The 17369-nt window shown below is 37.9% G+C and overlaps 1 protein-coding gene across 9 annotated transcripts in view; it reads left to right on the forward strand.

The window, feature by feature from the left end:
* The window catches only part of LOC145663074 (uncharacterized), a 101727-nt gene continuing 84358 nt past the window's right edge, over positions 1 to 17369 (forward strand). For 3 of the 9 annotated variants that reach the window (XM_081729280.1, XM_081729279.1, XM_081729281.1), the window contains exon 1: positions 383 to 596. The gene's annotated coding sequence lies outside the window, so the exon portion shown is untranslated. The other 6 variants (XM_081729277.1, XM_081729276.1, XM_081729274.1 and 3 more) reach the window with 6 other exon arrangements.

Genomic DNA, 17369 nt, shown 5'->3' on the forward strand with positions numbered 1-17369 from the left:
CAGTGGCTGTGCTATTGAGTGCCTCGTGGCTGATGGTGCTCCGTGAGGAAGGAGATTAAGTGGGCCCAATTATACACCTACACTACATTTACACTTCCTGTTCCATTTACACGTACATACGTTCCCTTCTTTTTACACTCTTTCTATTTCTCCCTTCTATTTTCATTTTACACTTCCCTCTACGTTTTGCCCTGTTCAACTTGGCTTTTCGCCCTCTTTCTTTGAACTTTTTTCCCGATTTTGACTTTTTCCTGATTTTGACTTTGTTCCCGACTTGTGTCCTTTTGCCAGTTGTGTCCTGTATTTTATTCTATTTTGATTTTGAATCATAATTCCTCTGTTTGAGGTACACATTTGTCCATTTTTATATTAGTAGCACATATGACTAGTGAGTCGGTGCACCTACCTGTTTAACCGATAATGGTCCACTAGAAGACAAGACAAATCTTAAGGGACTGGAATGCGAATGATTGGGTATTGATTTAAAGAAGAAAAGTGCTTATATTTTAGGTGGAATTAACTTGAAAGGAATTAAAGATATGTGAAATAGAGAGTTGTGTGCAGATGAAAAATAACGAGGAACATTTGAAAACATGGTTAGGAATCTTGTTACAGTTTACGGTACTATTTCTACTGTTTGTTATTAGATATACTATACTCGGGTATAGTATACATGAAGCTGCATCAGTTCCCGAAGGAGCAGGACGCTCATACTTTTAGGGATGAGTATGTACGAACGGCAATATTTACTTTGAGCCAAACAGTGACTTCAACCGATTCATGTGATCCGATTCCGGGAGTAGTTTAGGAATCATTCCTAAACTGCTCCCAGAACCGGATCACATGAATCGATTACAATTACTAACACAGTGAAAGTAATGTACGATGTTAAGAATTATACTATAAGTACAAGGGCCACAATGTTACTATACGATGTTAAGAATTATACTATAAAAGTACAAGGGCCACAATGTTACTAAACATCAATTCAGGTGAAGCGGTGACTATCAATTTTCAGATCTAAATGTGGGGCTACCGCCCTCCAAACCCCCCGCTCAAGTACCATACAAACATCCAAAATAATAATAAATAATCACACCACTACTATAAAGCTAACATAAAAAGGGAAAAATTAAAAAAAAAAAACTCGTCTCTAACCATAAATCAGTGCATGACAAAGAAAAAAAAAATTACATCTCAACAAGACAATAGGACAAGCAGCAGTGAACCAAATACTTTGCCTAATACTCAAATGCAAAACAAATCAAGAATAAAAAAAAAAAGAAAACACCATTTCGCCATAGGAGAACACTCATGAATAATGAACTCATAACTGCTGAACTGCTCCACACACGAAAAAATAAGATACCAAGAACACATGCGCAATACTCAACATTACTGAAAAATGTTCCTTTCCGCACACACGTCGTTTTATTAAACCGAGCACACTTGTTATTATTACAAACAAAAAACCAAAAAACGTGCACTTTTACAATACGTCGAAAATATCTTCAGCTTTAGACCACAACTATGATAGGTTTTCTCTAACTCAATTCAACCAATTCAATTACGCGCTTCCCGCATGCCACAAACAGCAGCACACACATACATGCACACAGAACATGTGACATCACACTAACAAACTACCGTATGACTACACAGACACCTAGTGGGAAAAATATGAACTAAGACGTCACACCAAAGGCACGAATAGTTCCAACAAGTGACTCACGCAGAAACAGTTCCAGGAAGTAACTGAACCTATAAGAACCGATTAAAGTCACAGTTGGAGTCAAAGTAAAGACTTACCGTACGAACTTACAAAGGGGGTAACAAAGCGGCTTTTGTTTACTTATCGACTGATACGAAAATAAAAAAGAACGTACCCGTACTTTATATCTGCATGTGGGCGTATATTCCGAAGTTGGGCGTCCGCTTTCAAGTTTTTTCACTGTTATCTCCTTTCCACACTTTCTGCAATTTGTTATTAGGTTCATTAATCTGTGCTCTTCACAAACTTTTAAAAGATTTTGCTCGTTATCAATGTATTCCTTCACAAATGTTAAAACTGCTAGTTCATTGCCCTTGTACATTCGCCATATTGGTAACATAAATGCTCGTTTCTTTCCCACAATGCAACTGTTCGGTTACCTTGCGCCAAGTAGTTCCCTCCGCTAGCCATATAGTCCCATGTTTATAACCGCTTATATATAACAAATATACAGATTTTTCGAGACTCTTATATATTATCAAGCACACAAATGATCAAATTATCCATATATTTCCTGTAAATTTTAAAAATTTCGCTGGAAACGGACGCCCAACTTTGGAATTTAACCCCTGCATGTGTAGTGCCCTTGTACTTTATCTATGACTGTGTGTGGGGGGGGGGGGAATTTAACGCATATCGAATGTCTTGTGGACATGGATACTTCCTACTATTGCACTACGTAGAAAATTTATGGTATTTCATGTAGAAGTGGTAATAGAATACAGAAGAAACGCAAATTAGGGGGTTCTCATGTATACTATTACCCTATACTCTATCTAATTTAGGGGTATGTTTAGTAGAAGGGGTCCGGAAGCACGTAAGAAACAAAATTTAACAGGAGAAATGAGTGATGCAAGTATTAAGACGTAACATAATGTAACCAAATCTAACCTAACGTAATATTAGTAGAAATAAGCGGAATTTATCATTTTTTTGGAAAATTATGTGACACTCCTACACTAATATAGCACAAACTAAACTAACCTAAACTAGCATAACCTAACTGAAACTAACCAACCCTACTCTAAAGTAACCGAATATGAACAGAAATTACCAAAATTGTAACATATTTTAGAGAAAGGAGCTGGACCCCTTCTGCTAAACATAGCCCCTAATTTACTACGTAATGTACGGTTGAGGTAGGGAAGGTTCTAGAACACAGGTATCTCTATAGAGGTTAGTAGCTAGATTGGTTACTTTCTGTACTAAAGCTTAATAATTAAATCACATAATAGTGCCGAACGAGCGTGAGCGAGTGAAGGCGGGTTAGAGCCCCGCAGGACTCGTTTTCTGTCTTTATTACAGCTAAATGGGAAAGGGGACCTGTGTTCCAGAACCTTACCGTTGAGGTAGAAAATACGGATTTATTGCATGGATCCAGATATAAATTCATTGCTTACGTGCTTCTTTTTGATTCACTTGAGAAGACGGTTCTACCAAATACAATGTTTAACCTTTTTGGTCAATGTTCCGTTAAGGGGGTCCAGTGTCTTTGACACCACTACTTTCTATTGATTTTCGTTTCATTACATAATATAACGTTATATTAGGTTACGTTAGGTCAGATTAGGTTAAGTTAGGTTAGCTTAAGAAGGTCCAGTGTAGTTTTGACCCCCTTAACGGAACATGGACCACCTTTTTTGCAAACGAATGAGTGTGAATATAAGTAATGACGGTAAGAGTGCACTTTATGCCGAACATTCATTGGAACCGACTCCTCGGAACAGTTCAGAGATCAGTTCCCAATAATAATCCTATGCATCGAAGCAATCGAAAAGTGAATTCTTGACAAGTTTTGCAGACCACCCAATAAGTAATCGTAATCTAACTTCACCAGCAAACTAAGATATATATCAAAACAATGATCATAGATTACGATTGCTAACCAAATGATCTACCATACTCACCAAGAATTTACTCTTCAGTTGCTACGTATAAGGGCAATATCCTTGAGAACTGACGCTAGAGTCTTCGGAGAAATCAATTCAGGTGAAACGGTGTCTATCAATTTCGAGATCTAAGTGGGGGGCTACCGCCTCCAGAACCCCCCGCTCAAAAACCAGTACAGAAAACATCGAAAACCACTACTATAAATCTAACGTAATACAGAAATATAAACTGCAAAAAAATAACTCACCACTTATTATAAATCAATCCAGCATGACGAAGAAAAATGAAGTACATCTCACCAATTGAACAACCAGCAGCAAACCTTCTCTTCCATAAGTAATGAGCAAAATGAAGCATTAAATTATCAGAACGATAAAATAAATTTAAATTCCTCTTTAAATGCAACCACACATTCTCGACAGACTGCGTATGTGCATCACTCTCGGGATCAACAAAATTATGCGAATGAATCACAGTCATATGAGTCCACCGTCTCATCCAAACCCATGTACCCCTTCCGATAATCAGTAATAATAACGGGAGTCAGGATGTACAGGCTTAGAAATATTTTTTAAAAGGGAATCAGCACTGCGAGAGTTCTCACTACACTCAAAATTATCTCATTAATTTCACGACAAATACCACCGACTATCCAACTTTGACTACGGCGCATTCGACCGACATTAAATTTGCGTCTACCCAACAAACTCTTTTCAATGTTAATCAATCCACGCAATATTCACTTCAGTATCAGAAACGAACAATCAAACTCGCGAAACGATCTGTTCAGATCCTGGACAATATTACAAGAACGAACCGACATCAAAACTGATTTCAGTTGACACACTTTACTATCTTCCCTTTCCTTCACCATAGTAATACACGTGTTCAACTTCCAAATTCAAACATACAGCATGATCACTCAAGGGTACATAACCAATCAGCGACATCAACACAACCAACCAACCACAGCACAGGAGACAATATCATTGCCACCAAGCGCTAAAACACCAAAACAACATTCTTAACAGAAGGAATAAAAGCTACACTTTCCGTACGTGTTCCGGTGACTGTGATTCTGTTTCTCCAATGCCACTTTCAGTGACAAAATCACTTGTTCGGCATAATCACTTGTGCACTGTCAGAGCACAACACTTTGAAATGAATTTTGAGTGATAGCGAAAGTATTGAATGTGCAAGTGAGCTCTTTCACTAGCCTCGTTTATGCGTATACCCCCCGTCGCTGACGCCCCAAATATCTACGGACGCACACTAGCTATCGCTCGAGCCCCATGCTGCGCTTCTGCTCTGACTCAGATCCATTCGTGTTCACCTAGCAGAAGTTGGTTCGTGTTTCATACGCTAGTTATTATGCCTTAATGCGTAATGTATTTATACTGAGCCCTCCTGAAGTCAATCTGCAGGTGGTGATGGAGCTCCTCATTTAGTGCGTACTCTGCTAACAGCAATACAAGGCTCTAAAGTAAACTGAGAATATAAGAAATGAGTCTGCTCGAACCGTTCTGGTAGAACCGTCTACTCGAGTAATGCTAGTCTTTTCCACTAAATCGACGACTTGTATCTCAAATAATCATTTTTGAGGTGTGAACTTGCATTCTTCGGTACAGATTTGCTTTAAGTGTACGTACACGATGAGAGCTATTATGCCAAAGACACTAACCAACTTGTGGAAGGTGGGAACAAAAAAACAAACTCTGTCTAACGAGACAGGGCAGGAGCGCAGCAAGCATATCAGCGAAGACGGGGTACACAAACGAGGATAGCGCAAAACATTGTACATGATATAGAGTTACTTGATTTATGTATCCTGATATGTTTCCATTGTTCACATATTTGTATTCCAGTGTAACATAATACATTGCTACGGTAATGTAACTTTCACAATTATGTGGATTTCTTAAGTCTCGGACATTTCTATATTTGCTCGTCATGAGTTGGCGCATTGACTTCATTTCACTTTGTATACTGTAGATACTTTCTTCTTTCGATGATTTTATGCATAACAAGTTCTACTATCATTAATGTACTTTTATGTAAATATGCACCTCACAGGTAAGAACACAACATATGTAGATTACCGGTATTTACATACTGCTGTATTAAATATTATTACAAATTTATTCTTTAAATTTTAAGAATTGTGGATCCGTATAGTAAAACTGCACTAGGGTTCCAACTCTGGAAAATAAAACCGGCCCCATAAAATTCCCCATGATATAGGTCTTCTAAATGTGAAGTATCTCTGTTCGCATCTCTCCATGGGAAGGAAATGTACTATCGTCAACGAAATGCATTAGCACCTGTATTCTGCATATCCTTAGTACATTCACTAATAACCTTAAGGGGGTGTCTACCCATCATCAGAGGCTTCAGAATCTCCATAAGGTAACATGTAAAATTTAGTTCGTGAATATCTTACAAAATACTGCACTTAGAAACTTGCAATTTTCTATACGGATACCAAAGAGCAATACAAAGGAGGTGGTTATCTCAATTTTAAACTTAATGACTTAGATTAATTGTAATAATTACTTTCGTAATTAGGTAATCACTATTGCAGGTAAAGGATCAAAAGACCACTTTCATACTTCACAAATTACTACAGGTGACATTCTTTGAAGAACACATGCTGGGGAAGGATGCATTGTGGCAATTTGAACAGCGAAACTCATGTCTATCCCTCCATTTTCATAATCATTTACGCCTTGAGCAGTTTCCCTTACCACTTCCCGCCCCAGACGGCAACTACCTGAATTTGCCTTTTCGATGGAAACTGGAGTGACTCAAGTGTCAACAAAATACTTGGTAGAACAAAGATAATGATCTTTGACACCTCAGTATCGAACATATGTTTCCGATTGCTTTTCTACATCTTTTTTTTTTCTTTTTCTTTCTTTCTTGAAACGGGTGGATTCTTCTTCCAAGCAGTAGCTTTCACCTCTCTGCCACTCAAAACTATACAACAAAGAAAAGTCTAAATGTTTCTTATTTACCTATCGTTTGTTTTCTGGAAGGATAGGTTTCATTTCATTTTATATTATTTATCATAGAAAACAGACAGTGCGACGTTCTGTGGTTAGAATGGATTAATTGTATGCAGGGGTGGCAAAAACCAAGTTTTCCTTGCTTGGTTTTTGAATAACTAGAATTTGGTTTACCTACTCCTTTATATATTTACCATACCCGTGTGTGCACGTGTGTGAAAAAAAAGAAAGAAAAAGTAAAAGAAAAAAACTAAAGAACTGCTTGATGGATCATCACCAAATTTGGTCAAAATATAGTCAAGAGTAAGGAATTTTATTTGTCATTAAAACCACCTACCCAAACCGGAAGTGATTTAAGTAAACCATTTCTGGTTTGACCTTTGATCACCATAGATCGAAAACGGCAATATGTAGTGAGATCCGGTTTTCTGCTTCGTAAGAATATATTTAATCTCTATTATTAACTCTACTACAACCTACAATGGTTCAAATCAACTATAATTTCTGCTTTCAATAAATATTGATCTATATATAGCAAAAACGGTTAAAAAAATAGATGAAAACGGTTTCTTCCAATCGAGCAGCTCTCAAGCGTCTCAAGTGTACCTTTCATCTCCTCTTGTGATCTTCAATTGAAAGCTCGGTTTCAATAGTGATCTCCATAGAACAGGAATGAAGCGGGTTTTTGCTTTCTGTTCAGCTTTGTAAAAATAACTACTATATTCTGTCTTCCAAAAGATGTGGAAATCAACTACTTCCGATTTTAACTTTGATGGCTATAGAATAAAAACTGTAATAGATAAGAAGCGGTTTTCTGCAATTTATTAGGCGTTCCAAGAATATATTTCGTCTCTAGTCTAATCTCTCTACTAAAACCGGAAGTGGTAGAAATCTACTACAATTTACAGTTTCAATATTAATTGTGAAAATATCGTACCACAGATACCAAACTCTTTTGCGTGATGTACACGTGGCACTGCTACTTGTTTTTGAACCATTTTCTTTATCTTGTGAATAATCGTGGCCTCTATTTTTTAAATAATAAAATAAGTTAGACTCAAGGTCATATGTAAACTAGTTTTACAAATGATTTACCAGTAGAGCACAAATTATTTACTAGTCTGCCCATTCATTACTGTTCAAGATTGAATAAGCCAAACAGAGTAACGTGTCTGAACAAAGGAGTGCGTTAGGGAAGCTAATACATAAGATTATTTGCATGAATAAAACCTACTTTAGATTTGTAATAAGGGATAAGAAATCTTAAACATCTGAGAGGTTATTTGGTTCACACAGTTACAGTTAAGAAATTGATAAGAGAATAAGATAGATTGGGCTAGAGCCAAAGTTGGGATAAAGCGGGAAGTATAAAACACATTTTTGTAATGAAAGTTTTGATTCTGAGCGAAAACAGCTAGTTGACCTTTGACCTCGAGTTAGACCGGTTTTCGGTCACTTCTTAAGATTGAGACCGTGATCAGTCGAATGAAGGGGCCATGGCTACAAAACATTTAATTTATTTAGATTACATAAGGATAGAAATAAGTTTTTTCTAGCCCGTTCTTATGTAACAGGGGGGTTATGAAGGACGGGACCTACAGTTTAAAGTGGGTTACAAACCATTACTCGGTTTGAATCGGAGAGAAATTGTCCTCTAGCTGGGCTCAAACCTGGGACCCCTGCCTGATTACAAAAGTGACAATTCTACAGACTCATCCACGGCGAACACCTGATAAAGATATATTGTACTGACCTTGCATGTACTGTACTTGTGAATATTTTAAGAATCACTTTACAAGAAGAGAAAAAAATAACTGCACAAGTGAAATCAGTACAAAGTACAGAAGATATACTTTATTCCTCCAAGTTAGTTCACAGAGTCAAAAATTTAGCGACCTAATTTAATTTGCATATAAATATAAGAAGTGAATAAAGATATGAATCAATTGAGTTCACTCTGGTTCTGAGAACCATTTATATTATTTTATTGGTTTAAATCAATTGTTTGTTTAACATACACATACAAATTCTATGAACTTCAATAGGAAAATGATTTTGGATCTTTGGATAATTTTGGATAATTTTAGCACCAGTCGAGCTAAAACTCGACTCGACTCGAAACTCGAGTCAAGTTTAGAGTCGAGTCAAAGGTAATTTTCTCGAGTGCCGAGTCACTGTTTTTGACGTCGAGTTTCGAGTGAATCGAGTTTGATAAATGGCTCGCTCGTTCAGCTCGTTTTAACTCGTTTTGAAACAATCGTCTGATTAGACTGGAAAGCGAAAGCCATGAAAAATGTAAGCAGTAGTGTGGAATACTTTTAGTGTTGCTCACGATAAGGACCACTACCCGCATCTCGTCTCGTCTCGATAACGAGACGACAATAATTTTTTATTTTTTATAACGAGACAGCCTCAAGTGTCATGAGCATCAATATAAGTATATACTGTAGCTCTTACTATCAAAGCTGAGATCTGCACGTTCGAATTTTTGAGCTCAAGCAGAAGCCCAACCCGAGTGGTGATGTCAATCGGCTCGGCACTCGGTTCAACTGAGCGAACAACTCGAGCCGGCTTGGTTCAGATGAGCCATCGGCTCGGCCCAATTGAGCCAATGGCTTGAGCCTTCTCGGTTAGACGAGCCCTCGACTGGCACAATTGAGCTTTTGGCCCGAGCTTGCTCGGTTGGGATGAGCTACTGACTCGGCTCAGATGATTCACCAACTCAGCTGAGATGAGCCATCGGCTCGAGCCAGCTCCGTTGAAACGAGTTCATCGCCTCGGTTCGACTCGGCTCAACTGAGCCGATTGCTCGAGTTGGCTCGGTTGGGTGAGCTGTTGGCTTGGCTCACTTCTCGGTTCGGCTCGATAGTGAATGAGCTTTGAACCAAGCCGCTCGAGCCACTGACAACCCTAGACCCGAGCCGAGCAGTTTTGAACATGTTTGACCGGCGCCCTATAACTTTTAACAATTTTTGGCTCGAGCCTGAATACTTGCTTCTCCGGAACTCAAACCCAGATCCTTGTGAACAATGTCCTTGCCTCCTGAAGACTTCTCGGCGACCGAGATCGGAAGTCAACTAGTTGTACAATTACACCCCGCCTACTTTCTTGGTTATACATGATGTTATAATAATAATAATAATAATAATAATATAAGTAGTAGTAGTATCATTGACCTATTATCTATGTTGGATACTTAAAAATAGTAATTGAAACTACACACGACTTGACTCGATTCGAAATTCGACCTGAATTCCAGTCGAGTTTCAAAGAAAACTCACTCGTATCCATCCCTACAGTGGAATAGGTATAAAGTTCGTTCACAGGGTGTTCGAAAACGACATCAAATTACTTAAGGAAATTAATCCTTACACGAGAACATAAAATGAAAGTTACGGGTCACCGTACTAGAAACATTCTCGCTTAAATTTCTTAGGTTAAATCATATTATGTTGCTGTCAAATACAACAAAACTTCAAGGCGTTTTCGGAAAACTCCAAAATATGGCTCGAGTTGTTGCTTTCTTGTACCGTTACGACCAATTTTCTGTGGACGAAATATCTGAAATAACGCAACTGTGTACCAAGGTTGGTCTATAGGCATGAAATAAAGTTTACATGTTATCTTATGGGGACTGAGAAACCAGTGGCAAAAGGTATAACATCCCCTTAATAGATACATTGTGTTATAAATGAGAAACAGGTGAACAAAGTATATTCGTTGATAGATGGCGAAAGGTGAGTTTTGGATTTACAGAATTTTTTTTTAATCTATACTTTAAACTAGATACAAATCTGAAAAACCGGTCATAAAGGGGTTCGTAAGTAGTTTGTACCGGTCACCGGTTTTAATCATAACAACAGCAATATTTCCGTCCAGTTGGCAACCCCAATCTACACCCAAAATATCCAGGTGCGAGAAAGTAACTTAATTGTGTAGATTGAGAGTAGAGCTGCTTATACGAAAGTGCTAACTTTTTAATTTTAATTTTAATTTAATTTAATTTTTTTATAATAATATCGTTTAATACCTTCAGGTTTTGTAAGACACTTCATTCGTCGGTCCAGATCTTACTCTAGGCTGGCACAAGCGTAATGACTATGAATGCAGCGTTTAATGCTCCAAACTTCTCTACTTTTATATCACTACCTAGAAATACTCTAATGCAGAATAATAAACTTGCAGTAATAATGCTTGTATATGTTTCAACGAGAATAAATAAAGCTCGATACATCTTCGGCTTAATAATTCAACAATGAACTGAAGTTGATAACCATATCAATAGTGTTTGGGAGATGTAAAGTTAAGGTAAACGGAGGACATACTACTTCTATTGGCATGAATAATAGAAATAACAATTATAATAACTTAAGTAAATGCGAGTGCATTCTGCACAAATGATTAATTTATGAGGGCTAGATATTTTGATTTACAGTACATGGAATCCGTTACTAGCTTTAGTATTCAAAATATGCACTGATATACACACAGAACATCCATGTAGGAAACTCAAGAAAGCCTTATTTATCTTTGTCAAAGGATGTTCGAGCACCTGCAGATCAAGTTTAAATACAAAAAAATAATCAGTTTCTCACTAATTTCCTTACTATTATCAAAAACATTAAATTGGGCGACATGACAATATCCCTCTTAACATTAATGAAGTTCAATGGGTCCACCAAAAGTAATTGTTAAGAAGTTACAATTATTTTACGATTTGCGTATAAATACAGCGTCCGGACGTATACTTTAAAAACTACATTGAAAAAACAACAACATTAAACTCCGATAAGCCCCACCTGGCCAAACTACATAGGAAGTAAGTGAGAGAAACCAAACGAGAACCAACCTTAACTAATCTAATTATAAGTAATTATTGTCATGTTGAAAAGCCAGTGGAGTTTAACGGAATATATGTCAAAAATCAAACTAACATGTGTTAAGTGGCCACTAAAAACCACGATGTAATTTACCGAGTTGTTTGTTCGAACTGATCAGGCGCATTATCGTTAGTAGGAATGTACGTGTGTAAAGGTAATGAGAATACGTGGGATTTTGCAGTGATACAGGTTCCTTTACAGTTGCAATGGTTTCACACAAATAACGCTACACTTGTAAACATGAAAAAATATTATTTAACACTGTCATCTTTCAGTGACTTACGTAGGTCGTTCAAGAAAAAAGTTTCGATATTTTTTCTTGCAGAAAGTACGATCTGTATAATTGAAATGACGGTACAAATGTGATCTGTCACCCTTCCCCTACATGTACCACACAATGCAGTGTTCGTGCGGTGTACCGCGCGTGCGGGACGCTTGATTTAGCAGGAGGCATGCAGTGAGAAACATGCTCTGGCCATAAGGTGTAACGAGTTATGGCGGAACAACGTGTTGGCAGTGTGGAGTAAAGAAGAGATTCGTGCTGTGATCCGGTATGATTGGGAAATGGTCTTGCCCCTATCGACATCCACAGGAAGCTGGTGGTTGTTCATGGAGACTGTAATGTCAGTGCAAATGGTGCGAAGGTGGTGCAAAGTGTTTTCTGAAGGACGAACAAGCATATTCGATGAAGATAGGTCTGGTGGCCCGTCTTTTGTCAGTGACGTGACATTGGTTGTCAAAGTCAATGCACTTGTGTTGTCCAACCGAAGAATCAAGATTCGTGAAGCAGCCGCGGAGTTGATCATTTCTATCGGGACTGCGCACAAAATTATCCACAAAATACTGGGCTATGCGAAAGTTGCATCTCGTTGGGTCGCACGACAACAGACTGAGCAACATCGTTACTCGCGTATGGCCTGTTGTCTGGATTCTCTAATCCGCTACCACAGTGAAGGCAATCACTTTCTCAGCCGTATTGTGAACTCAGGATGAGATCTTTGTCCATCACTACACTCTAGAATTCAAGCGAACGTCCATGGAGTGTAAACATCCTACGCCTCATGTAAGGAAAAAGTTCAAAGTCCAGCCATCTGCATTTAAGGTGCTTGTGACTGTCTTTTGGAATTCCAAGGGAATAGTGCTCACAGAGTTTTTGCCGCAAGGGGGAGTAGTCACTGCTGCACGTTATTGCCAATCATTGGACAAAGTGGAAAACGTAATACGCCGCAGAAGTCCCAGACTCCTTTCTGCCGGTGTCATTCTGCTAAATGACAATGCTCGTTCCCATTTGGCAGGTCTCACACAGAATTAACTTCGCAAACTCAAATGGGAAAGGTTACCACACCCCACAACAGTCCTGACTTGGCCCCAGGTGACTTCCACTTGTTTCCTGAACTGTAATCCAGGCTGCAGGGACAACGGTTTCAGAGTGATTTGGAAGTTCTGACAGCTGTGAAAAGCGTTCTTCGTTTTCTGGACCCCGAATTTTATGTAGATGGGTTTCAAAAACTGATGCAACGATGGAACAAATGCTTGTCCCGCTTTGGAGATTATGTTGAAAAGTGGGAAAGGACCACTCTACTCGGTGCAGCTTGATTTTTGTCTGTAACTTAAGAAATAAAGTTTTGGCACAATAGGGGAAGTTTTTTTCTTGAGCGACCCTCGTATTTTAACCGTCGTAAAGTACTTGCAGTGATTTTACACTTGCTGTCATAAAATACAGCTGTTGTCTGCAGAGATTTGTTCGTTACAAACAAGTCTTTCCATGCAGGGTATTAAATTTTATCTGTAAAATTTGCAAAATATGTTGAGTTGATTTTGAGTTTAACGTCCCTTTCAGCAGCGAGGCTGTATGAGACGGGACCTACTGATTAACGTGGAATCCGATCAATATGAGCTCCCGGTGGGAATTGCAAAATATGGTGCGCTTAAACTTGACCAGTGCCATCGAACATGTATCGGAAATCTGGAAAGTTTATTACTCTGTTTTAAGAAGTACAAGGGTGAGTACTTTTGTTAGTACAGAATTACAATACACGGTCAAATTAAAAAAGACACTTACTTCAATGTTTGTGCCCTACAAGGTTTTGTAAGACATTCTACACCCTTATATGCTTGGCGCCTGCTCACATAATTGCATATATATTAATATTATGCATGTAAAGTGATCAGACCCCTTACTGGTATAAGTCATATATTGTCTTCAGTATGTCGGTTCGAGTGTTATATTTTGTTTGAATCATTTTTTGTAAATATTCTTGAATTGTTTGTGATAATGTTCTCGACAGGGCATTTTTTAATCAATCTTACCATGTATAATGAGAACCTTTTGTAGATACTTTATAAGGCATTATCAAAACGTGTGTGGACCGTGTTCGTGAACGTATAATATTACTCATTGAAAGTTGTGTGTCTGTGTGATGAATTCTCTGTTTGTGATTATGGTTCCAGCTGATAATTTGTGTAGCCAAAAAAAGCCGTTGTATAGGAAAGACAGGTTCCAAACACTTCTATAAAGCACTATAGAAATGGAGGCCTATTTTACTATATTTGATTATATACAGTGTGCATGATCAGTTTAATTTTTTTGTCATGAAATTTCGTTGTGTTGGTGACCGTTAAATAATAATAAATGGAAATGGAAAGAGTGGCTGTGAGGGGTGAAGGGAGACTACTAGTCATAAATTAAATTAAAATGAGTTAGTTTGTACATTTTCAGTGTAATGCATAACCATACAAGCGAATGGTGAAAGCTTAGACTACGTTTTAAATATACGTTAGTTTTCTTTAGTTATGCTAAGGAAAATGATAGTGACGAACAGGATAAAATCATAATTTAGTCAGGAAAAGTCAGGGAATTTGGGGATTTGATTCTATGAATTTGGTAAAAATAGTGTTTTGATTGTGAGCTAGTTATTCTTTTACTAGAAGCAATAATATATATACAGGGTGCGGCAGCGTTCATAGCGTAATTTGACGTACGTAGTACAATGACGTACTGCATGAATGCACGACAGCTCGTGCTGCATTCGTGTACTAATGAGCTGCTATTTCGAGTGTGACAGTGATATGGAGCGGTGGAGTGCATAGCATCGTGCCTTTGCTGTTGAAAGTTATTTCAAGAATAACGAATCTGTTATTGCTACCCAGCGTCTATTTCGGTAACATTTCAACTTGGGACGTCATGGGAAAGTTCCAGATGGACGGCCCATAGAATAGAATAGAATATTTTATTGTCAGTGAGCTTTACAAGCAATAGACAACGTCCGAATGAAATATACATATATAATAAATATATATATATAATAATCTATATATATATATATATATATATATATATATATATATATATATATATATATATATATATATATATATATATAATGAAATATATATATATAATAATCGTTACATACAGACAATCAGTTATTGATTAATATTAATATGAACAACCTAATAATATTTGAAATAAAGTGATACTGCAAACTAGGACACAATGTCTTGACATTCACTAAACTCTTGAATCGAGTAAAATGGATTCGTTATTAACCAGTCATATAACTTTTACTTAAAAACCTTAAATGGCAGCTGTTGTATGGAGGATGTTAGTTTATTAAATAGCTTTCGTCCTATAACTAAATAACTATTTTTGATCTTCGATAATTTAGTGAAGGGTATATCAATTTTCTTACACAATCTAGTATTATATGTATGTACTTCATCTCTGAGTGAGTTGGGTACGTGCATTTCGAACAACAGGTTCTGTTTGCAATGGCAAACCGGGAAGAAGTGAAAGAGCTGTGCGGACACCAGAAGCCGTGGAAAATGTTCGTGCTGCAATATTGCGTAGACCAAAAAGATCTGCTCGTCGCCATTCGCAAGCTGTGTATATGTCCGATCGGTCATTCAGGAGAATATTGCACGAAGATCTCCATTTTTACTCATATAAGCTGCAGATTGTTCAGGAAATTAGGCCTCGCGATTGGGTTTCACGAGAAACATTCTGCTTAACCATGCGTGATCTCCTTCGCCAAAATCCACAAATGTTGCACACCATCCTGATGTCAGATGAAGCTCATTTCGAGTTATTTGGTTCCGTGAATAAACAGAATATGCGTTATTGGAGTGATGTAAACCCTCATGAACTGCGCATCAAGCCCTTGCACAGTTCTCCTGTCACAATGTGGTGTGGGGTTGTTTCCTTTGGGATTATTGGCCCATACTTCTTTGAGGATGACAGCGGTATGGTTGTAACTGTCACCAGTGAACGCTACCTAAAGATGCTGCAAGACTTCGTTCTTCCCCAATTAGGTATGGTTGATGTGGATGTGGAACAATTATGGTTTTAACAAGACGGTGCGACCTCGCATACAGCCAGAATTTGTATGGATTTCTTGCGACAGACATTTCCAGGTAGAGTAATTTCCCGTTTTGGTGACATTTCCTGGCCGCCTCGCTCACCTGATCTTTCATGTGCAGACTTTTTCCTTTGGGACTACCTGAAGCAAGAAGTGTTCTGAATATGTTGTATCACCATTCCTGAGTTGAAGGATCGTATCAGAACTGCCGTCGGCAATGTCCCAGGGAATACGTTACGCCGAGTTATGAAAAGCTTCCAACGCCGCCTAGATGAATGTGTTGTGCAGAGGGGGCATCATTTGAAAGGAATCATATTCAAAAAGTAATCCACGCAATGGACAATGACTTACACATTAGTAAATGGCATACCTTTAACTATTAATTGACATAAGAGGTAATAAATAAATTACAGTTACTGCCTGATGGTGTTTTTAATATCCTACTATGAACGCTGCCGCACCCTATATATATATACACAGTTGCCTCCCCTAAAACTCGGAAACGGTGAACATGTCAAAACGAGAAAACACGTATTTCATCATTTCAAAAGTACCACGTATTGAGTGAAACAAAGTTGCCCCAGGATGCATTATAGGGTCCCAGACGGGGTTCAACGGAAAAGTTGTAAATGGGTGTTTGAAAGCATTTGTTAAAAGAAGGAAGATGGAACAAGTCTTGTGGGTATACTAACCCTGTGTGAAATGTCGGGGGACTGAAAATGTTAACACAGCCTTGTAAAGCAAATTGTAGTGTTACTAATAATAGTACTACTACTTGTAATAGGAATATTAGTAATGAGGTCAGAAGTAGTAGTAGGCCCACTTCTACTTGAAATAGTATTGTCTCAATTAGTAATGCAGACATGGCACCCAGTTAATTAAATTTTTCAATAGATGTGACTGTTTACATATCTCTCAGTTCACCCAATCCCTGTTCTTTTGGACAGGGTTTGCATAACCATTCCGAACTTGTATCATCTTCATTCTTTTACCAATAACTTTCAAATAATATGGTACTTGACCCTTTTCCTATTCGCAAATTTTTAGTTGGACCCCACTTGGGAACCTGCAGGGATTCTGGGACAAATGTTTGCACATCGAAAAGCTGTACTTTACATATAAGAAAACCCTCCTTTTAGCGTTTTGACATCTTATGTTTTATCGTTTCGGATCAATGGAAGTGACATTGACTTTTCGGTGAAGGCCGTGTTAACATTTTAATCCTTCCGCCATTTCACGCAGGGTTGGTATTGAAACATAAGACCTGTTCCATCTTCCTTCTTTTAACAATAGCTTACAAACGATATACCACTTGACCCTCCTTGTCATTTGAAAGTTTTGAGTTGACCACGTCTGGGATCCTGAGGCAACTTTGTTTCGCTCTATACGTCGTACATTTGAAATGATGAAATACGTGTTTTTAGTTTTGATATCTGTTGAGCCATTTCAGATTTCTAGGGGTGGC

The sequence above is a fragment of the Thermobia domestica genome, chromosome 10 (assembly GCF_964235325.1).
Source record: "Thermobia domestica chromosome 10, izTheDome1.hap1.1, whole genome shotgun sequence".
NCBI lineage: Eukaryota > Metazoa > Arthropoda > Insecta > Zygentoma > Lepismatidae > Thermobia > Thermobia domestica.